At 58.7% G+C, this 23,677-nt stretch overlaps 1 long non-coding RNA gene across 1 annotated transcript in view; it reads right to left on the bottom strand.

Moving 5' to 3' along the window:
- Positions 1 to 940: 940 nt before the first annotated feature.
- The window catches only part of LOC142051400 (uncharacterized), a 61,765-nt gene continuing 39,028 nt past the window's right edge, over positions 941 to 23,677 (bottom strand). Inside the window, exon 2 of the long non-coding RNA XR_012658460.1 lies at positions 941 to 1,104. This is a non-coding gene — a long non-coding RNA (uncharacterized LOC142051400). The remainder of the gene's footprint in view (positions 1,105 to 23,677) is intronic.

The raw sequence follows: 23,677 nt of genomic DNA, 5'->3' as shown, positions 1-23,677 counted from the left end.
ACGCCACCGCGCGTGCGCGGCTCCCGGGCTCAGTACCCAATTCTGGTCGCTGGGCAGCAGCATTATCTGAATTACTCTTCTCGATTAATACCATCCAGAAACCGTAACTTGGCTGCATCCACAGAGCTTCTATTCCTCTGCACCTTTCCCCCTCGCAGCCCCAGCAGCACCATTCATTGCCTCTGCACCAAACAGCAAAGCGTCTCGAGCATTTGTCCTTTCCTCTCGACCGCTTAAAAACGTCTGGTGCTTGCTACTGTCCATGCCACTGCCCCCCGCATGCCCGAGGGAGGAGAAGCAGCACAGCAAACCTGGGGAACAAGGTTGGGTTCCCCACCCCCGCAGAATAAGCCCCAGGAACTGCTGGTAGGCATGTGGCATCAGGGTTGTGATAGGGTTTTGTTTTGGTTTTCTTTTTTTCCCCGCCTTCTTTACATAATGTAATAATTGGGGTTGCTTTTCCAAACTACTGAGTTCTGTGGGGACTTTTTGTGCTTTTACCCTACAAAAAATGGTCATTTTCACTTTCGGTTTTGTGCATGAGAATGGTTGGTGGGTGCTTTTAGGTGGTTGTTCCTTCCCCACCACCACCCTTTTTTTCCTTTCCAGCTGCACAAATCCAGCTGGAGTTGGCTTTCCCAGAAGCCCCAAGTTGTTTTCTTTCCACCAGAATTCTTTCTGTTTTTTCACCCCCCATTGCAGACCCAGAGTAAGGGGTTTGAGGTATTTTTGTGCCCAGGCAGCAGCTCCCAGGCTGCATAAGCAGCCCCACAGGGGGAAGTCCCCGTTTGAGGGAATCGGCCCCAAATTGGGATGGGAAAGTGAAGAGAAGGAGAAAAAACCCTGAATAACCTGAAAAAGAACACCTACTCCAGCCCACCAAGCACCGGTCACCTTGCCTGACTCACCTCCAGGGCCCAGATCACGCTCGGCTCATCGCTTAGCACCCTCGGATCACAAAAAAAAAAAAAAAAAAGAGTAAAACCCATAATGGAGCCCTATAGCCATCAGTCACATCTTCCCTCCAGTACTACACAGACTCACCTTCTTACAGCGCTCCCCTGGGCCCTCCTCCATTGCCCTGCACGACTCATCCATCTGCACCTGGAAAAACAGCGTTACTGAACAAGTCACCTGGAGGCACAGCAACAGCTTAACCATTCCACAGCTCCTGCGCCCACGTAGGAATACCGTCTAGAGCCCAACTACAGCCTGCCGTTAAAGGAAATGCATTAAATCAAACGTTAAGCCCTCGCACATGCAAGCCGGAACAGCAAAAACACCGCACGCTCGCGCACCCAGGGCGCAGCCCGACGGAGGTCCACGCGCACCTCGCCGGTTTGATGCAGAGCCACCCAGCATCCCTGCGAGCACAGCTGCAGGCGCAACAGCAGTTTCACCTACACCCATCTCGGCGCGCAGCGCTTCTGAAGCTTTAAGCTGAAAGCCCTACCTTGACGCTTGGCCACACTAGAAGCGAGCCGTAGCTAGAACTCCACAGAAACACAGCAACACAAATTGCGCACCCACAGCGGCGACAGCTTCGCAGCTATTTAGACCTGGAACAACAGAGAAAAGTAAAACAGCTTCATCACCCGCACAGGAAAAGCGGCAGACGGAGACAAAGGGTCAGCATTCATAGCCCTTACAGAACACAGGCGTTCTCTCTCCTTCCATTCCTAAACCCATCTCTTAGGTCTAAATATCGCAGCCCTGCTGTGGCAATAGCGAGAGCAGGGAACAAGAGCCCTGCCGCCGGCCGTTTGTGCGGCAGGACACAAAAACAGAGGGACATGTTTTGCCACGCACAACCCTGAATCTCCTGAAAATTTATGTTTACTAAAAATAGCCATTGGGAACATATTCCCAAAAACATTCGGCAATAAAACTTTTGTGTTTGACACCCGCACATTTTTTGGGAACTTGCTATTTGCTTCCTGGTTTTGCTGGTCTTCCCTCAGAAGTTCTACCTGCAGCCAAGTTATTCATTCCTACCCGCCCGACCGGTTCAAGCATTCACCTTCCTGGTATTACCAGCACATTGACACAGGCGAGCAACTTAACTGCTCTTCTAAAACTATCCAAATGACAATTACAGCCCTGAAAGAGGAGTGGAAGAGAAGAAAAGGAGAGATCAGGCAGCAAAAGTGCTCTGCAGGCTGCTGCCGGCCAACACTGCACTCTTTTGTTAAAGCCACCCCGCCCCCCCAAACGCAAACAAAAAAACCCCATGACTGTGGAATGCGTTTTTTTTCTTTTCAGCAGTCCTTTTGGAGCTCATCCCTGTCTCAGCATCTTGTCTTGTCAGAGCATGAAGTGCAGATGATCTGTATCCCGATGACATTTGCATGGGATGAATACATTTTCAGAAATAGACCAGATCCGTGAGACTCCTGTCACCTTTGTGGTTTTAACAATCGTAACTCAATTTTATTGACTGACACACTTATGAGAAAACTAATTAACTTTGAAACTTAGCCTCTCCTCGGGGAAAAAACATGTCAGACACCAAGTGAAACCGATTCAGAGCTCCGAACCATGATGGAGCCGACAGAGCTGTTGTGACTTAGTTTGTATGATTAATTAATTGGTTAATAACTATTCTAAGCAGCGCAGAAAGAAGAGCTGGACCCAAAGAGGGTGCGCTGCGCTGGATCCAAAAAGCACCCTTCCTCCAGAGACCCGCCTCAGGTGGCGAGTTCGCTCTGGTGCATGCCGGCCTCCCGAACTTCGGGGTCCGATGTGACCGGACCCCCACCTCCGGGGAGGGTCCTCGTACCCTGCCCAACCCCTGCTTTCCCCTGCAGCCCCCAATGCCCCCACCCCCCAGCCTGCACAAGCAGCCAAACCGGCTGCTGCTTTTGGCCCCCAAACCAGCTCACTTTGGGACCGGTTCTGAGCCAAAAAGCCCAGCTGCTGAGCCTGTTCTCAAGTCCCAAAAATGCAGCACTTGACCTCTGCTCCTCAGCCCAAAACCACACGACTTAGTCCCCTCGCTCAGGCCCTCAAAACGCACGACTCGATCTGTTTCAGGGCCCTGGCGTCAGCCACAGGAGCCTGCTCTCAAGGCCCAGGAACAGAAGAGCTGTGCTCTCCCCGTTCAGGGACCAAACCAGCTGAGCCTGGCTGCGTCCCGGCCCCCTCCGCAGTCCCCACGGGCAACGCTCAGGGCCGCGGAGAGCGCAGCCACCCCGCAGCCCTGCACCCCCACGGCCCACGCGCGCACTGTCGGGGAGGCCTTGGGAACTGAACTGCGCGGGCCCGGCCCCGCACCCCGGCGGGGCAGCCCAGCGCCAGCCCGGCAGCGCTTTCTTCCTGCTCTCGCAGGCCGCGTTTCCCCGGCAGCGCCGGGCCCGCACCCCAACCCCACAGGGGGCCGGGCCCAGCCCGCCTCCAGCAAACCGCGGCGGCAGCAGCCAGGGTCCTTGCCTGCCTCGCGGGCAAGGGGGGACCCGCCCGGCACCACAGGAGCCCCCGCCGGGGTCGCCGCCGCCGCCCGACCCCGACGAGGAGCAGCCGAGAGCCGGGTGGGGCTGCCCCTACTTCCCCACGGCCGGGCACGGGCTCGGCCCCAAAACACAACCACCGACCCACGAAAGCGCTCGGCCCGGGGCCACTGCTGCCCGCAACCCCCCCCCGGGGACTCCGCGGACCGGGAGACCCCACAGCCGAAACCCGCCGACCCACAGCGCGCCCGGCCACGCGGCTCCTCACCTGCCCCCCGGCGCGGCTCCGGCTGCCCCACGGCCCGGCACGGAGCCGAACCCGGCCACCGGACCATCCGCCGCCCCCCCAACGCTCCGGGACGGTTCTCGTCCCTTTTCGCTCTGACGCCTCGAGCCGAGCCGGCCCCGCTCCTCCGAGCTACCGGCGGTGCCCGCTCGGCTGCTCGGGGCCAGGCCCTGTTCTCGCCCAGCCGCGAGAAGCCGCCCCGGGGTCTCCTCGGTGCGTCCAGCCCCGTGCCGTGCCGGAGCGGGGAGAGCCGGGTACGAGCGCGGAGCCCTGGGGCAGGGGTTGCCCCAGTGCCGCCGACTGTGTGGGGGGGTGTCGTCCCCCCCCGCCCCACGCGGGGGGCGCACACACGGTACACCCGCGGGGCAGGGGCATCCCCGGGGAGCCGTGCAGCCGGGCTGCGCCGTAGGAGGGAAGGGTGATGTTGGTTTCCCATTTTCCCCGCAGCCTGATCCTCCCCCTCCCCCGTACTGAGTCGCCCCCCCCCCGCCCACCCCTTCCCGCGCGTTACAGCCCGCGAAAAAGCTTTTAACAACCCGATCAACAACACTCCCTTTATCCCTCTTCCAGCAGCAGCAGCGAGAGATTAAGCCAACTGCAGCACAGAGGAAGAAGGCAAGGAGAGCCTTTTCAAGCAAGGGCAGGACAAAAATGCACGGCGTGGACAGGCACAGGAGAGGCTGCATTATCTGGAAAGCACAACACCTCCCCAACGGCAGAAAATAAGGAACGAATCGTTTCCAAGGAGCTGCAGCAGACGAATCACCTTTTTCTTTATTGCTCTCCTGCCCTTTGTTATCCAAAGCGATAGACTTCACCACCGGGCAGAAAATATCTGCCTAGATTTACACGGACAACCAGAAACAATCAAGCCACCCAGGAAAAAGTTCACAGCAGAGGTATAACACATCAGCAGCTAAAACATTTGTTACGCAGGCACAACTAGGCACTAAACAAAGGCTTTCCAACACTGGAGGTCTAGAACAGGTAGACATTAGCACAGAAGCACAAAGGGCTCTGTCACCCTGCACAAATCTCCCCGTGCCTACACACGCACACGTTCAGAAGTTATTTATCAGAAAACGCCCAACTGAGCCATTTGCCACAGTCACCAGACTCACGACGTGATAACACGACATGACACACGAGGTGGGCTCAGAGTTTTAAGGCAAAAATACCTCCCCCGCCCCCCACCCGAGATCTTTCAGGCTCCAGACCTGCCATCTCCCCGCACCAAACCTACCCGGCCAAAGGGTTTCAGGTGGCCCAAAACACAGTACACAGAAAATCGACGGGGAAAGCCCTACATTGTGCAAAAGCGAACGATGCCCGACCAGGGCTTCTCTGCGGGGCCCGGGCCCGGCACGGAGCCGCCCCCCCCCACCGCGGGGTCGGGCCCGGGCCCGGGCCCGGCAGGGAGCCGCCGCCCCCCCCACCCCGGCCCGGGGCCGGGCCCGGCAGGGAGCCGCCGCCCCCCCCACCCCGGCCCGGGGCCGGGCCCGGCAGGGAGCCGCCGCCCCCCCCACCCCGGCCCGGGGCCGGGCCCGGCAGGGAGCCGCCGCCCCCCCCACCCCGGCCCGGGGCCGGGCCCGGCAGGGAGCCGCCGCCCCCCCCACCCCGGCCCGGGGCCGGGCCCGGCAGGGAGCCGCCGCCCCCCCCCACCCCGGCCCGGGGCCGGGCCCGGCAGGGAGCCGCCGCCCCCCCCACCCCGGCCCGGGGCCGGGCCCGGCAGGGAGCCGCCGCCCCCCCCACCCCGGCCCGGGGCCGGGCCCGGCAGGGAGCCGCCGCCCCCCCCACCCCGGCCCGGGGCCGGGCCCGGCAGGGAGCCGCCGCCCCCCCCACCCGGGCCCGGGCCCGGCAGGGAGCCGCCCCCCCCCCCCACCCCGGCCCGGGCCCGGGCCCGGCACGGAGCCGCCCCCCCCCCCCCACCCCGGCCCGGGCCCGGGCCCGGCACGGAGCCGCCCCCCACCCCGGCCCAGGCCCGGCACGGAGCCGCCCCCCCCCCCCACCCCGGCCCGGAGCGGCCCGGGCCCGGCACGGAGCCGCCCCCCCCCCCCACCCCGGCCCGGAGCGGCCCGGGCCCGGCACGGAGCCGCCCCCCCCCCCCCACCCCGGCCCGGAGCGGCCCGGGCCCGGCACGGAGCCGCCCCCCCCCCCCCACCCCGGCCCGGAGCGGCCCGGGCCCGGCACGGAGCCGCCCCCCCCCCCCACCCCGGCCCGGAGCGGCCCGGGCCCGGCACGGAGCCGCCCCCCCCCCCCCCACCCCGGCCCGGAGCGGCCCGGGCCCGGCCCGGAGCCGCCCCCCCCCCCCCCCACCCCGGCCCGGAGCGGCCCGGGCCCGGCCCGGAGCCGCCCCCCCCCCCCCCACCCCGGCCCGGAGCGGCCCGGGGTCGGGACCGGCCCGGAGCCGCCCCCCCCCACCCCGGCCCGGAGCGGCCCGGGGTCGGGACCGGCCCGGAGCCGCCCCCCCCCACCCCGGCCCGGGGTCGGGACCGGCCCGGAGCCGCCCCCCCCCACCCCGGCCCGGGGTCGGGACCGGCCCGGAGCCGCCCCCCCCCACCCCGGCCCGGAGCGGCCCGGGGTCGGGACCGGCACGGAGCCGCCCCCCCCCACCCCGGCCCGGAGCGGCCCGGGGTCGGGCCCGGCACGGAGCCGCCCCCCCCACCCCGGCCCGGGCCCGGGGTCGGGCCCGGCACGGAGCCGCCCCCCTCCACCCCGGCCCGGGGTCGGGCCCGGCACGGAGCCGCCCCCCCCCCACCCCGGCCCGGGCCCGGGGTCGGGCCCGGCACGGAGCCTCCACCGCTGCCCGAACTCACTCACCAGCGCTCTCCGGCCCCTGGCCACGGCCGCGCTGCTCTCCCAGGCGGCTGCCGCAGGCGAGGGTCGGGCGCTGCCAGGCCTCCAGGAGTCCTGAGGAGCTGGCGGCCACCGCAGGGGATGGCTGCCTGCGGTCGGACTGCCGCGGTGCTCCCCGCCCAGCTCCGAGCAGTCTCCGCCGGCCACGGGCTTCCCACGCCGGGCCGCAGAGGGGCCCCGGCACCGCAAAGAGACACCTCGCGGCGCAGCCGCCCCACGCACCGCTCCCACCTCCGCTCCGCCGCGCTGCGCCACCGGAAGCCGGAGCCCCGCGGGGCGGCCCTTAGAGGGCGGCCGGAAGGACCGGCCCCCACCGGCCCCTCCCCCGCGCCGGACCGCCCCCGCGCCCAGCCGTTGAGCGCCAGCGCCCCCTGCTGGCCGGGCCGCGCTCAGCTCGCGAGGGCGCCGTGGGCCGGGCGGGGGGGGACGCGCCGGCTCGGGGCCAGCTCCTTTCGGGGCGAGCGAGCGAGCGGGAAACCCCTGCGGGCCCCGGTCACGGCCGGGCAGAGCCGCGCGCCCTCCGAGAGCTGCTCAACGGGGCTGCCCCTCGTGACACATACCGAGCCGTCCGCGACGGGAGCGGGCAGAGGAGGAAGGGGCCGGCGGCCGCGGGGCCCTGGCCGCAGGCACGGCGGGGGGTGGGGGGCTGGGGCCCGTGGGGCCGCCCTGCTGGGTCACTGCCCTGCGCCGCACCGCGCTGGGGGCTGGGGCCCGACCGGCGCCGGGGGACCGGGGGCAGCCACGAGCAGAGGGCCTGAGCTTAGCCACGGCCAGCAGAACACCCCGAAGCGTGAGACGCTGCAAGGCCAAGGTGGTCCTTGGCAATGGGGGCGCCTGGGCTCGGCCTCCGCCTTACCCGTCCTGGGTCTGCGTGGCGTTCCAGGGGAATGGTGTTTTCCTTGTGCGGAAGGTGGGCTGGCCGGTCGGCCGTGCCCCGGCCGTTACCGATCCTGCCAAAGGCGCTCGCACGCTCTGGCCCATTACTGCTGCGGTGCCGCGCCGTAGCAGAAAGAAGAGGTGTTGTGTTATCTCACAAAAAGCCTCCTATGGTCAGTTGAAGAAATAACCTCCTTCCGTGGCACTGACTCTTTTCGTACAGTCCATAGCCGGCTTTCGGCTTTTGTCTTTACAGCATTCAGTTTGCTTTCTGCCAAGCTTTCTACCTGCTGTGAAACATTTAGATGGTTTTTTCTTGTTGTTTTTTTTTTCCCCTACTTGCTCCACAACTCCCACACCAACCACCCAGCGCGGCTCGCCTTTCAGCCCCCAGACCGAGGAGCCTTGCCCTGGGACGGCCCTTACATGTCAGCAGAGTTGTTCCAGCTCTCACCCTGTCCCTACCCAGCTGAGGACGTCTGTGTCCGTGGGAGGCACCCAGAAACTCCCCCTGCTGCGTGGCAGTCCCCTGCCCCGTCAGAGAAAACTGCGGCAATATCGGCTAAGTTTAAAAGCGTCGGCAGGAGGTGCAGAATACGTAAATAAAGCGGCGGTTGGCTGCCGGGTATGGGTGCAATATAAATACATTTTGTTTATAGGCCTTCGTGCCTATTCAGCGTTGAACGGCACCGCAGCCCACCCAGCCCGGGGCTCGGAGAAGGGTCTCTCCAAGGGCACAACCTAAGGCAGCGCAGGAAGCCCAGCTGCCACGCTCCCAGTCGCTACGGGACGCTCGCTTACAGTTACACTAACGAGGGTACGGATGAGGCTGGAACTAGCAGAAATGCTGACTCTTCTGGCCTTTTATTTGTGGAAGGTACAGCGCGCGAGCCTCGGCGGCTCACAGGAGAAGCGTGCAGTGCTGCCTGACTCTCATTCTCAGCTCACGTACTACTGCCAAAGCTCCTGCCCTGTGCTGTGCCAGATGCCGGCTGGCGTGAGCGCCTGGGCTCCTGAGGGACCCCCTTGTCCTGAGAGCCAGAGGTACTCACTCCCCTTTGCATGAGGCCTGTAGGAGATATACCCTGCAATTTTAAAAATCTGTATCAAACGTGGCAGACTCAAAAGAGGGCATTTTTAAAAAGGCAGGTTTGTTTTCTTTGTTAACTTTACGATCTACAGCCTAGCAAAGAGCTCCCTTTCAGTGTCAGTCGCTTGGCTTTCTCCCCTACTGACGAGGTCCCAGCCTCCCGGTGAGATCTCGCTGGAGATATTCTCAGTTTCCCTCGAGTACGTGGCTGCCCTGGCCCGAGGCCAGCGAAGAAGCTGACTTTGCCCGTGCCTGAATCAGCAACACGTCCAGCAGGCGACTTGCAGAGCCCAGGGAACCCTCGTAAAGAGGTTTGGGGGTGGGGCGCGCCACATCTGCGGCATCGGCCGTGGGAAAGGACCGGCGCAGTAAAACAGGTGGGTGAAACCACGGTCCGCGCCAATACGTGCTGCTGCCTGGGGCATCGCTTTGCTGCGGGTCAAGTCAGATGCTCTCTGTAAGAGCGAGTCAGGGTAAAGGCAGCAGCAGATTTCTTTTCTGCTCATTTTAACAAAGGCTGGACGGAGCCCATAGAGGAAGGCACTACGCGTCTTGCTGGGTTTGTTTCCCTGCCTTCTCGTAAGCTGTCGCGGAAACTTGCACGAGGAAAGCCTGTGCAAGCTGATGATGACAGCCACACACGGTTGAAGAGGGAGCAGATGGTGAGAGCAGAGGTACGCGCTCAGGCTGTGCGCTGGAAGCTAATGCTAATGCTGCAAAATAAAGAGTGGATTTTCTTTTTTGGGTTTAGGTGAGCGCTAAACATGACATGTGCGTATGCGCGTGTGTCTCTCGCAGGTTTTTGTCATACACCCCACCCTCCCACCCCAAAAAAACAACCCACACATGCCACGCGTTAAACAGTGGTTTTCCATTGTACTTAGACGTGCTTACATAGGTGTGTTGGTTTGTTACTTTTTTAATGCAGAAACAGCAATACGATAGATTTAATACAGCTAGCAGTTAGACGGGTGTAGCTTTAGAGCGTCGGCTGTTTACAAAGCAACTGCACACCTTCTTTAACTCACAGTTTAAACAAATGAACTTGCAGTGCATCACACGTGCTTTGTACAGTCACGTTCCACACGGCAGGTCAGATGCTTCACCCTGCCTTGTCCTTGTTCCCCCGACTCCGACGGGACCGCCGAGGCCATCCTGGGGACAGCGCCGCTTTCTAGCAGCTGGGTTGCTTGCCTGGACGCCCCACAGACAAACAATCATTTCCCCACTGAACCTCTTCTCAAATATTTTCCTACCCCTGCAGGCCCCACGTCCTTTGGTTCATATTTCCTTTTTTCCGGGCTTTATGCACAGGACCGATGATTTCCAGAAATAGAAACAGAGGCTGATTCAGCCCAGGCTAAACATTCTCTGACCTAAACCAAACTGCCTTCGAAGAGATAGCTGTACTGTGGGCACCACCTCGGGAACAGAAGTTGCCCTGTCATAAAAAAAAAAAAAAAAAAAAGAAGGAAAACAAGGCATTTCAGGCTGAGGAGGCTGAACGGTGTGCTGGGGGCGGTGGGGAGTTGGAAAGAAACAGTTCAGACGATCAGAGCGAGCTTAGCGTTGCAAAGCGTGCCATTATTTTTAATTTGGCAGTCAGAAGAAAATAGATTCCGACACTGATTTCCTGTGTGCTGCGGGAGTTCTCGCCTCAGCATTCCTGTGCACCATTTTACTTTTGTGTCCCGTCTGCTTTGCTTTTGCGCTGTAGCTCTCCGGTTCTAGCTACGCTTCCCACCACCCCCGTTACTCTTTGACAAGCCCAGCTCTCACTGTGCTTCCCTTCCCTTCCCTTCCCGTATGCGCGTGCAGGGAAAAGCCCGCGCGTCTGCCACTACAGGACACGCTCTGGGAGGCAGGAGAGATGACGACGCTCCCTGACAGAGGACACAGCTGAGGGGCGGTCCGCCGGGGCTGGGGAGATGGCAGCACCTTCCCTCAGCTGCCCCATCCGAGCACGGGTGCAGGTGAGCACTGAGGAGAGACAAGCAGGCAGGAGCCGCAGAGCGAGAGAGAAAATAAAATTCACGGGTGGGTGCTACTTACGTCTCATTTTTAGCGCAAGGGATGAATTCTCAGCACATTCTTGGAGCTGCCCCTTTGGGACTCATGGAGAAGAGGGAGGTTGGCCACGCGGTGCAGCCCAGCTCTGCTTCCCCTAAATGGTTTTACTGTTCAGGTGTTGCCCTAATCTGGCCGGTACCCCTGCAAAGAGTTTGGGATTTCTGCTGCCTCTCCGGGCCAGCCGCAGACCCTGACTTCATCGCAGCGAATGACCCTGCACTCCTCAGAGCGGTTGCCGAGTCACATCCCGCTGCCTTCCCTGCAGAACTGGAGATCCTTTTTCAGCCCTTGCCCCCTCTTCTCTCAGCTCGTTGCCCATCCCTTTTTCAGGGCCAGCACCGATCCCGCCTCCAGCTCGCCCTGTCTCCACCTGCGAGCGCCCAACAGGAGCTAAATGTCTCCTCAAGGACGCACGGAAGAGACGCGCAGGCAACCCAGCACAGACCCCCTGCAAACATCTTCTTTCCATTTTCTTTCCTCTCCTGACACGAAGAGATGACTTAGGAAAAGCGTACTGCTCGCATTTCACCTGCACTGCTTCTACTTTCACTTTCGCTCTCCTTGGCAGTAATTAATAGCGGTGGTTGGGGAGGGCTGGGGCATTCCCCCAAAGCGGCTGCAGTTACATCCGGGCGGTTGTGGCACTCCATTAGCTTTGTCATTTTAAATCTAAATCTTCTGGAATTGTTAGTTCTCGTCAGGAATCACCCGCACCTGCAAATTTTCTTAATGCCTACGCTTGAACCCAGCCACTGTTTAACAGCTCACCTTTATTTCTGTTCATTTAAGAATCTAAAGCTTCGTTTACTGCTTGGGTTGGAAGCAGGAGCTGTCGCTGCCTCTGAACTTTCTAACAGCCCTGTTACAATTTCAGTATTACCCACTCCCAATTTAGCTTTCCAGTTCAATTTTCATTGTAGATTCTAAAACTGTCCTTATTTTGTTTCTGATCAGGAGTCATTAATGCCTGCAGTTGATGTAATAACGGCTGTATTTAGATTGAGCTATTAATGACTCGCAACTCTATTTATGGCATAAAAAAGGACTGCCTTTATTTTTTTTTTAATTACAGATTAGGAATAATGACTGCCTGGTTTGCTCAGTAATAGGTGCGATTAAATTTAGTCACGACTCCTCCCTAAATAAAATGTATTTATTTGCACTCTAACAATTTAACCTTCCCTTTACCGGCCAGGGGCACCGACAAGTGCCCGTGCGTACCTCCGCTCCCCCTGCGCCGGCTCCCCAGGGAACAGCCTCTTACCCTGACCAGAGCCTGCAGCGGCCCGTTGTCGTCCCAGCTCCTTGCCCTCGAGAAAGCGGCCGCCTGAAGCGGCAGCAGATCCGCTGCTGCCCAAAGGGGACGGAAATGGCGCGGGGTAAATGATAATATGAAATGATAAATGAATGAAATGATCTCACAAGGGGGAAGAAAACCAGCAAAGCAAAAAACAAACCCCAAACAGAACACCATACCACTAAACCGTCTCACCGCCCCCTCAGCGCCCGAAACAACATCCCGGGAGAAAAAAAGCAAAGCAGGCCACAAGGGACCTTTCTAGTACAGATGCTGCCAAAGAGTGCCAAGCTCTGGAATCCTTACCTCAGGCAACGCCTCCGCTTCTCTAAACGCCAGAGCACGCCTGCCCGGGGGGCTGAGACAGCCCCAAAGCTGCGACCGCCCGAGGGAACACGGGAGCACCGACGGCAGAGAAGCCCAGGGGCAGCAAGAGCTGCCCGAGCCCCGGCTGGGGCTCTTCGACCCCCGGGCCCCGCCCCCGCCCTTCCCACAGCGCCCCGCAAAAGGGGCGGGCCGAGCCCCCCCGAGGGATGAAGGCTCGCAGGGTGGCAGCAGAGAGCAAAGTGCACCGCACAGCACCAAAGTGGGTGGGTGGGGCCAGGTGGGTCGGACATCAGACGGCCCGCCTGCCCATCGCCGGGGGCAGGGCCCGTTGCTAAGAGCGTGGCGAGGGGTATCAGGACCGCCCTCAACGGGCTATCGCAAGGGGTCAACACCTGTCGCTAGGGGCTGTGCCTACACGGTTCCGGCCCCCACGGTGACGTCACCACGTAGCGTGCGGGGGGTCACTAAGTGGCGTGGAGAAGTGAGCGCGGCAAAATGTCGCTACAGCCCGTGCACGGCTGCTGGCTGCAGTACCGCAGTTTGGTCGCACGGTGGCAGCAGAGAGCTAAAAGGTCGCCACTGCGCATGCGCGGCTGCCCACCTGCGGTACGAGGGTTTGGGCGCTCGGTGGAAGTAGGGGGCAGAAAATAAAGCGCCACCGCGCATACGGAACTGCCTGGCTGCAGTACCGGCATCTGCTTGCACGGTGGCAGCAGCGACCAGAGGAAAACTTCAGCCTGGGGAACGGGCAGCTTCCCGTCTGCAGTACCCGGTTTTGATCGACCGGTGACTGCCGCGATCGGGTAAGGGGCGGGTGGAAATCTCTACCAGGGTAGCGCAGCTCCCGCCTGCAGTCCCGGGGTTCGGTCGCTTGGTGGAAGCAGCGAGCAGAATACAAAGGGTGGCCACTGCGCATGCGCGGCTGCCCACCTGCAGTACCGCGGTCTGATCGCACGATGGCAGCAGAGAGCAGAAAGGCGCCACTGCGCATGCGCGGCTGCCCACCTGCAGTACCGCGGTCTGATCGCACGGTGGCAGCAGAGAGCAGAAAAGGCGCCACTGCGCATGCGCGGCTGCCCACCTGCAGTACCGCGGTTTGGTCGCTCGGTGGCAGCAGAGAGCAAAAAGGCCCACTGCGCATGCGCGGCTGCCCATCTGTAGTACAGCGGTCTGATCGCACGGTGGCAGCAGAGAGCAGAAAGAGACGCCACTGCGCATGCGCGCCTGTCCACCTGCAGTACTGCTGTTTGATCGCACGGTGGCAGCAGAGAGCATGAAGAGACGCCATTGCGCATGCGCGGCTACCCACCTGCAGTACCGCGGTTTGGTCGCACGGTGGCACCAGAGAGCAAAAAGGCCCACTGCGCATGCGCGGCCCCCCACGCGCAGTACCCGGGTTTGATCGCACGGTGGCAGCAGAGCAAAAAGGCGCCACTGCGCATGCGCGGCTGCTCACCTGCAGTACCGCGGTCTGATCGCACGGTGGCAGCAGCGACCAGCAGAAAAGGCGCCACAGCGCATGCGCGGCTGCCCACCTGCAGTACCCGGGTTTGATCGCACGGTGGCAGCAGAGAGCAGAAAAGGCGACACTGCGCATGCTCGGCGCCCCAGCTGCAGTACCGCGGTCTGATCGCACGGTGGCAGCAGCGAGCAGGAAGAGACGCCATTGCGCATGCGCGGCTGCCCACCTGCAGTACCCCGGTCTGGTCGCACGGTGGTAGCAGAGAGCACAAAGGCGCCACTGCGCATGCGCGGCCGCCCACATGCAGTACCGCGGTTTGATCGCAAGGTGGCAGCAGCGAGCACAAAAAGGCGCTACTGCGCATGCGCGCCTGCCCACCTGCAGTACCGCGGTCTGATCGCACGGTGGCAGCAGAGAGAAGAAAAGGCGCCACTGCGCATGCGCGCCTGCCCACCTGCAGTACCGCGGTTTGGTCGCTCGGTGGCAGCAGAGAGCAAAAAGGCGCCACTGCGCATGCGCGGCTGCTCACCTGCAGTACCGCGGTCTGATCGCACGGTGGCAGCAGAGAGCAGAAAGAGGCGCCACTGCGCATGCGCGGCTGCCCACCTGCAGTACCGCGGTTTGGTCGCACGGTGGCAGCGGAGAGCACAAAAAGGCGCCACTGCGCATGCGCGGCTACCCACCTGCACTGCGAGCGTTTGGGCGGTCGGCGGAAGCAGGGGCAGAAAGTAAAGCGCCACTGTGCATACGGAACTGCCTGGCTGCAGTACCGGAATCTGCTTGCACGGTGGCAGCAGCGACCAGAGGAAAACTTCACCGTCGGGAACGGGCGGCTGCCCGTCTGCAGTGCCCGGTTTTGAGCGCTCGGTGACTGCCGCGAGCAGGGTAGCGCAGCTCCCCCCGTGCTGTTCCGCGGTTCGGTCGCTCGGTGGCAGCAGCGAGCACAAAAAGGCGCCAGTGCGCATGCGCGGCCGCCCACCTGCAGTACCGCGGTTTGGTCGCACGGTGGCAGCGGAGAGCACAAAAAGGCGCCACTGCGCATGCGCGGCCGCCCACCTGCACTGCGAGCGTTTGGGCGGTCGGTGGAAGCAGGGGCAGAAAGTAAAGCGCCACTGTGCATACGGAACTGCCTGGCTGCAGTACCGGAATCTGCTTGCACGGTGGCAGCAGCGACCAGCGAAAAAACTTCACCCTCGGGAACGGGCGGCTGCCCGTCTGCAGTACCCGGTTTTGAGCGCTCGGTGACTGCCGCGAGCAGGGTAGCGCAGCTGGCCCCCGCTGTTCCGCGGTTCGGTCGCTCGGTGGCAGCAGCGAGCAGTGACACATCGTCGCCACTGCGCATGCGTCTGTTCCGGGTGCGGTACCGCACTTTGGCCGCACGGTGTCAGCAGGGTCCACCATCGCCACTCCGCATGCGCGATTCCCGGCTGCCGTAGCACAGCACGGCGGCAGCGGCACGACGTCCGTGACTCTTCTCTGGGGCAAGACCCGCGCCGGCTCTGGGTCACGTTCGCCGGGATAACGGAACTGTTACTGCGTGCGCAGAGCTCATGTTTCTCTGCACCTTCCCCACTCCCGCAGCCCCAGCAGTGTCAGTCGTTGCCTCCGCACCGCCCACCACCAAAGTGCCTCGAGCATTTTAGTCCTTCCGTCTCGACTGCTTTAAAAATCAGGTGGCCGTTACCGTCCTCCCTCCTGCCCCACTCACCCCCACCCCACGCCCTAGGGAGGAGAAGCAGCACAAACGACCTGGGGAGAAAGGTCCCCTTTCCCACCCCCCACCCCCCCGGAGTGAGCCCCATCAGTTGCTGTAGGCCTGCGGCATCAGGGCTGTGACAGGGAGAGCAGCAAGTCAACAGGTCCTAGAGGGTTAAAGAAGAAAATCAATCAGGGGAACACAGCTGCCCTTCCAAAGGCAGGCTGCCTGGGGTGAGGGGGGCAGCTGTGCGTCAGGGCACGGGGCAGCCAGGCAGACCAGGTGCCAGTGGCTGACCTGCAAAGGACTTGTGCGCTGCTGAGCCTTGGGCTTCGTTGGCTTGGCAGCGCCTCGCCTCGCCTCTGCACTGCCAGCACCCTGCTCTGCTCATCCTGCGTAAGCATAAGGCTTCAGCGAGCACAGAACAGGAGGCCAGGGAGAGGGAGGACGTCACCGGGGAAAAAAAGAGTCATGCGGGGGGGCCATGTCAGGGGAAAGCGTTTGGGAGGGCACAGACACACGCAGAGGGAGGGCGGGGGAGGAGGCGGACACCGCTGGACAGGGGCATGTCTGGGCAGACACGCCACGGGGAACATGCATGGGGATGACTGACACCAGGGGGTCCCCCCAGGATAATCCACAACGGGCAACTCACCTGGGCTAACCTGCAGCAGATGATCCGCTCCAGATAACTGACCCGCTCCGGCGAATCCATTCCAGATAAGCCCCAGCAATGCCCCTCAAACTGCCGGTGTTTCACCCCAAATTTTCCCCAGTTTAGGGTTTTCGGTGGGTTTATTTAGTTTTGGTGATTTCCGGTTGGATGGTTTGGCTTTTTTTGTTGTTGTTCGGGTTACTTTGGTTTTGTCCGTTTGGGGTTTTTTTTTTTTTTGCTTTTCCATAAGGTAAAAGTTGGGATTGCTTTTCCAAACGGTTCACTTCCGGGTTTTTTTCACCCTTTCCACAACATTGAAATTGGCGATTTTTTGCTTTTGTGCATGAGAATGGTTAGCAGGGTTCCGCCCCCCCACCCCCGCTTTTTTTACCCCCCTCCTTTCCAACTGCACAAACCCAGCAGGAGTGGGCTTTCCCAAGAGCCCCGAATTGTTTTCTTTCCCCCAAACCTGTTTGGGGTTTTTCACCCCCCATTGCAGACCCAGACTCAGGGGCTTTGGAGTGTGTGTCTGCCCTGGCAGCAGCTCCCAGGCTGCCTACGCAGCCCCAGAGGGGAAAGTCCCCATTTGGGGGAATCGGCCCCAAATCGGGATGGGAGAAGGAGAACGGGGAAGGGGCAGCATTTGAAAGCGCTTTTGTGCCTTCAGTTGATTGGGGGGTGGGCTGTGTGTCTAATTTTTAAATCTTCTCTATAAACATCTCTATCAACGTGCATTTTAAAACCTTACATAGCATAGACATTTGCACTATGTGTCTACTTACACATCCTTACGGAGTACATCTATATTTTATATATACTATCTGTTTTACATTTACATACAACATCTGTTTAGACTTAGCTATTATATTTACACTTACACCTATTTAGGCTATTTACACTTACACAGAATATCTCTTTACACATACCTGTTTAGACTTCCATATTAACACGTACATAAAACAGCTATTTAGGCTAGCTATCTGCTTACTTACCCTTTGACACTTCAATCTTTTTCGACTTCTCTATTTAGACATCTACTTACAGTTATACCTCGGCTTATTTCACTCTATATAACCTCTATTTAGATTACACATCTACTTAGACTATGTAACACACACTAAGCGTAGATGCTCGCTCTAGTCAGACTTTCTTCTGCTTTGAATTCCTTCATCTATCCTTTTCACTTTAAACTCCTTTATTTTTTGATCTAGATATATAGACGGTCGAGTTACTTTTGTGTTTTAAAACCCTGCATCTCGATGCAGAATTTTTGTATCCCGAAATCCGTTATATAATATAGGAGAGATAAGTTCTTATCTCAAAATCCCTTTATGCATCTATAAATTAATATTACACATGTCAATATATATAAGAGGTTTTTGTAATAGCCCCCCTGAATTTTCAGGCATTTTGGGGCTGTAACCCCCCTTTTTGGGGGGGAACCCCTACATGACGCCCCCACTCACCTGTTCCTCTGACGCATTATCAGCTCCCCCAGTGACACCGGGGCACCCCACATGACATCATCACACCCCCCCCAGGACTCCCCCAATTTTATTCACCCCCAAGAAGGGCACTAAACAAGGGAACCTGCTCCAACCTGCAGCTCATTACTTTAATAGTGCCATTTACAAAGGTACACGCACACCCCTCCCACACCCCCCAGAAAAGGGGGAGCTCTGCTAAAATCTAAAAGGTGGGGCAGCCCCCCAAACAGCTGCAGCCCCCCCAGCCCCTGTCCGCAGGCTGGCGGCTGCCCCACGGCAGAGCAGGAGCGTGCCAGAGGACGGTGTCACATCTCTCTCGGGCTCCGCTCGGACATGTTCCCGCACTGGGACGGGCTCCCCGGGGTGACAAACAGCCCCGGTCCCTGGGGGCCCCGACTCTCCCCACCGGGCAGCCCTCGCGGCCGCACCTGCGGGGCACCCGCTGGAGACAGAGCCAGGAGCCTCCAGGCCGAGGGATGGCCCCTTACCTTCACCACGCTTAACAACCGGCAGGCATCTCTTGAGCATCACGAGACACTTAGACGACATCTGAAAAACAGAAATCCCAAACTATATTTCAGCACGTTAATAAAATAGCACAGAAGAAAATGGAGGAGCTCAGTCAGCATAAGGGGTAGGAAGGAAATTGAGCCGCAGCAAGATTCCAGGCAAACGGGTCACGTCAAAACACAACACATCCTTTAAAAGCTAGAGTGATTGGAACGCTTGAAAACGGTATTAAGACTAACCGATACCATTTTGAACAGATCCTTCGCGTAACACTGAACGCTCTGGCTGGTGCTGGAAAACGTCTCATCCCTTCCTTACGGCACCGCTGCGGGGAGATAACCCCGTGAGGCTGCGGGGCAAAGTTGTACCGGAACCGGAACCTCCGCTTACAGACCCACCGCAGCAGCTACAGCCCTCGCCCTGCCGCCGCACGTCTTGCTGCCTGGCTCCACGAAGCCTGAAGTGAAGCGTGTCAAACTTGAAAGAGTAACGTAAAAAATTAAGAATAAACCTCAGTAATTCACTTTGTGCTGAGAAGGCGGGCGCGTGTTTACGCACATCCAATATGAGCGTCTAGGCTCTAAAAGCTTTCCATTTTCCTTCTGCGTTCATTCAACTCGCACAGCCGTTCACGCCCGCCATAAGATTATCTATCTCCAAAATACACAGCAGCAACGTGACTGGGGGGTTTTGGCGTGTTACGGAGTCGGGAGGGACGTCCGCCCGGCTGCCCCGCCCAAGAGATGCTGCTGAACTGCCAGGGAAACGCGCGTCGAAAGCGAGACTGAAATAAAGTACTTAAGAGCGCTCCCTCAAAATACCGGCAGGAAACACCCCCCCACAACATTCAGTCGCCCCTCATTAAATATTTACAACAAATACCTACCTGCTTAAGTACACCTAACAAATCGTACCCTACATCTGCTTGGCAGTTACAGCTGAAAGAGCGCAAGTCACGTCGTAAATCAGACGATGTTAGCTTTTTTTTAAACTTTCATTTATGACAGAAGAATCGGTGAGTGAAGAGATCCCCGATACAGTTTTACTTTTTTGGGGGGGGGGAAAAAAATAATACCACAACAAAAAACCACACAAATCAAATCCCCAGTGTTGCAATACACGGGGCTACCAAGAAGGACCGGCAGACCTGCTAATGCGTTCGGCTGTACCGAAGCGTGCAGGCGAACCGCATTTTATGGTATCTCGACTGTTACAACTGAGAACCCAAGCACTACCAATGCCATCAACCTTTGGAGTATGTGCTGTGCTTGGATCTCCGCAAGGACCGTAGATTTTTTTGTCTTTAAAAAAAAGCAATACTTTGCAAGTCTTGTGCTGATGAGTTCTGCTGACAAAGACACTGTCTCTAAGATGCACTCTGATGGCAAGTTCATAGAATGCAACCTCACTGAATAAGAAATATCTCAATTTTTCAAAATCTCTTCCTAACAAAAGTCACACTGTGGGGCTTTCAGATGGGTCAGATTATGCATCCTTTCACAACAAGAAACACACCAGCTAACCAGGATATTCTTGCAGTGGCCAGGTGCCTCTTCATCATGTAAAAAAGGAAAAAACCCAGAGCCAGCAATAAGTATCACACAGGTCAACACAGATCTCTTCCAGAGCACCCCCCTCATCAAAACGAACATGCCCATCGGCTCACCTGCTCTGCACAGATTCCAGCATCACACCCCGCTTCCGTCATCGCTTGTGGCACCAAACGTATCAACACACAGTAAACTACCGTTACGCTCGTGAGAAATCACCGCCCCGTGACTTCCTCATTACTACCCAGCTCACTTCTAATGCTCATACGCCGTTCCAAAGACGGCCCACGTGTTACCTACAAAACTGAAGAGCTCGACGACGGACCACAGCATTCTCTGGTCTTAGATGCTGGCCGCTGCCCCACCTTCTCAGACCTCTCATAGGCGTGCGGCAGCAGCACTCCGAGCCTGCCAGCGGCACCTGCAAAAAGCCAAGCGAAAAGGCACCTCCTGAGATGCTGCCCGATGCCACAGCCTGCCCGCACCGATCCCCGTCTCGCACCCCTTTCCCTCGACAGCCTCCCACCCGGCCTACGTCACTTGCAGCTGAACACGGCACCTCGCCCGCCGTCCGTAACACCCAAACGACACGCGTTGCTTATAACTTCACCAGCAACACAACACCTCAGAAAAGAGCTGCTACTTCAGCCCACCAATCACCACTCGCCTTGCTCGACTTGCCTCCTTTGCTCATTGCTACGCTACTTCAAAACCAAAACAAAAGACAAACGCAAGGAGCAATGGAGTCATAGAGGCATCGGTCACATCTTCCCTCTATATACACCACGCACCGACTCACCCGCTTACATCGGTCCCCTCAGTTCCCCTCCGTCGCCCTGCACGACTCGTCCCTCGGCATCTCCAAAACCAATACGAAACAAGTCGCCTGGTTGCACAGCAGTACCTTAACTGTTCCTGAACACCGACTATAACCTGCCATTAAAAACAAACATATGACATCAAACATGAAGCCCTACGCACGTACAAGCTTGAACACCCTGCAGAGGTAATCTGCTCAGCTGAACTCTAGCTGCCTCTCCCAGATAGCCACGGTCACGGCCTCCGAGCCCACAAAACGTCACGGTGATTACGGTCCTTGCCTGCTGAGGAGGGCCACTCCATCCGAGATGACGGTACCACCTTTCCCCCAACAGCCTTAGCACAGCAACAGATGAACCCTAAGCTCTCATTGCTGTGCCACCTACCCGACTCTACACGGCCAGCAAGGCGGCTCCGAGCCAAACTCACAAAACGCACACACCAACGCTATGAGAAACACTACAAACTGCGCGCCTCCAAGACGAGAGAACGCTCTCGGCAAACACAGAGACAACTGGACGGAAGAGCTCGTCCAGCAACAAGACCTGCAGAACCCTGACAGGGATGCAAGGAGGCCCTAACGAGATCCAAAATGATTAGAAGAGCGTCAGGGCCCGTGACAAGAAGTTCCTCTCAAAACTGAGAGGGAGGAGGCACAAGAAGCCCAGCTACAAGACCTAAGAACGTAAGGATGCAGGGAAGAAATCACGCTCCCTGAAAACAGACAGCGACAGAGCAGAGCTGTTCACGCATCTGGGAACGACGCCGCAGACGACAACTGCCCAGAAACTCCTCAAACATCAGAGCGATCCACGCTTTAAACTGTAACGCAAAAAGAAGCACCCGATGGGCGCCGGCCCCACAATTAGAACCTTGCCAGCCCCTAGGGATAGCGCTGTGCTCCTGAGAGCAAAGAGAACAAAGTCACCAGCCCCATGCGCCCCCTCACTGCGACCCAGCTCGCCTGAAATGCTCCTCAAATAGCCTTCGGTCGCATCCTCCCTTTAATCCCGCACACGGACCCGCTGCCTTAGTGTGCTCTACTCAGCTCTGCTCCATCACCCTGCACAGCTCCATCTTCATCCTCTGCAAGAACAGCATGATAGAACAAGTCACCTGGACGCACAGCAACAGCTTAACCATTCCACAGGTCTTGCTTCCACGTAGGAATACCATCTAGAGCCCAACTACTGCATGCCATTAAAGGAAATACCTTCAATCAAATGTTAAGCCCCACGCACGTACAAGCTTGAACAGCTGAGAGGTGCCCTCTGCTCAGCTAGCACTCTAGCTGCCTCTCCCAGGCAGCTACGGTCATCCCCTCGGCACCCACAAAACACCCCGGAAATTACCATCCTCGCCCGCTGCCAACGGCCACTCGCTCCGACGAGGGTTGTACGGGCGTTGCCAAAACAGTCTATGCATATTAACATTAACCATATACTCTTATTGCTATTCTTTCCTCCGCTCTACCATTGCTACACCCCCAGGCGGAGCAGCTCTGACACAGGCATCGACGTGCACGGACCGACACCGCTCACAAATACTACAAGCGACGCGATCGAGGCACCTAAGAAAACTCTCACCGAGACGACGGACTTCCGGCCCAGAGATGCCACCGGGCGAGAAGATCTATACGGCAGCGAGGAAGAAGCTATAGCATCCGCAGAGAAGTCACGTACCATCATCACCTGCAATAAAACCATATACCCACAACTAGGACGACGTACGAGCGACAAGCCACTCTTAAAGACCTCAGAACGTTCAGGTGCAGGGAACAAGTCCCAGAAAAGGGCTCTGCGTATTCAGACTGCTCCTCAGCAGCAGTATCGAGGCCGCCTTAATCACCGCTGCAAAAAGATGACCTTCTATAAAGGTCTAATATTTCAGACACAAGACAAATCTATGCAGTAGACTTAAAATGCGAGAAAGGAAGCTCTCGGTTACCATTATGCCGATGAGCCAGGGCTTGCAAAACCCTCAATATTGCTACCTAGGTGCCTGCTCAGCACGGAGAACAACAGACACATCGAGACCCGAGTACAGTAAGGAACAAAGACAGACTACAAAATCCACACAACAGCACAAGCACAGGCAGGAACTCCCCTGCCTGGCAGATGCTTCTGTTTTGCAGAAAGGACACCACAACCTCTCTCGGCCCAAACGTGTCCGGTCTCTGAACGGTACCCTCCGCTGATTTTACAACCCCTGCCCGCCCCACCTGCGCTTCCCGCAACCGACCGGCCACCCGCACAAAGACCGCATCGGCCCCTCAGCTTCCCTTCCAAATCTGGGGGCTCAAAAGCCATCCTTTAAAAAGGCCACACAGGCTACGTAGGATGGGGCTGCGGTCACACGGATACTCTTCATCTCCAAACGTGAGGTGCCATCACTCAGCATCGCACCACTCAACGCCGGCCACTTCCGCAACAACAGCCTCCTCGGAAGCGCCGTGAACTTCCGCTCCCCCACGCTCTAATGAGGCTGGATGTCGTGGCCGCCGCCACCTACGGTGCCTAGAGAACCAGAGAGACAAGGCGACCCCTGCGCCTGGAAGCGGCCGCCCGCTCACAAACAATTCCACACCTCAAAAATAACAGCTGCTACGGCTCCCTGTTCATCGCTCACCTTGCCCAACGAGCTCGGGGCAGACATCCCGCTTTGCATATAGTTTTGTGAGTCCCTTCATTAACTAGTCACATAGGTGCTCACACTGCACGACCCCTCCGTTGTCACGTGCTGACCTACCTTCTCACGATGCTCTGTTCGCCCCCTCCCTTCCGTGTCCGGCTCCCTGCCATGCATCTCCACCAACAGCCACATTCCAGACTCATCCTTTCCCCTACCGTGCCAACACGGCTCCGCTCACCTCCCAATCCGTGCCTCCCGGGTCAGTGGCCACGTCAGGTGCCTGCTCGCATTCTCGGTCCGTCCCCGATGGCTGGGGAACCGTCACCTTCAATGCCGGGCCCACTTCTGGGGAAATACGGAGAGGCACACAGATGTTGGACACTGCTTTCCAAAAGCAAGAGCTCACCACGCAAAACAAACTAACAAATCCTTTTGACCGACTTGTTCGGCAACACAGAGACCCCAAAGGCAGAAATCCCAGACGAGTGACCTCACAGCCCGCCCCGTCACAGCACACGACGCCATCTGCTCGCCTTTGCCGTCACGCCTCGCTCGACTGTCCTGCTTAACCCTCGACCTGTTACTTAAACTGCAAGAAAAAGTCAAACCACGCAACACA

The sequence above is a fragment of the Phalacrocorax aristotelis genome, unplaced genomic scaffold (assembly GCF_949628215.1).
Source record: "Phalacrocorax aristotelis unplaced genomic scaffold, bGulAri2.1 scaffold_56, whole genome shotgun sequence".
NCBI classification, from domain to species: Eukaryota; Metazoa; Chordata; class Aves; order Suliformes; family Phalacrocoracidae; genus Phalacrocorax; species Phalacrocorax aristotelis.
The sequence above is the reverse complement of the archived record's forward strand: the minus strand, read 5'-3'. Positions and strand labels throughout refer to the sequence as shown.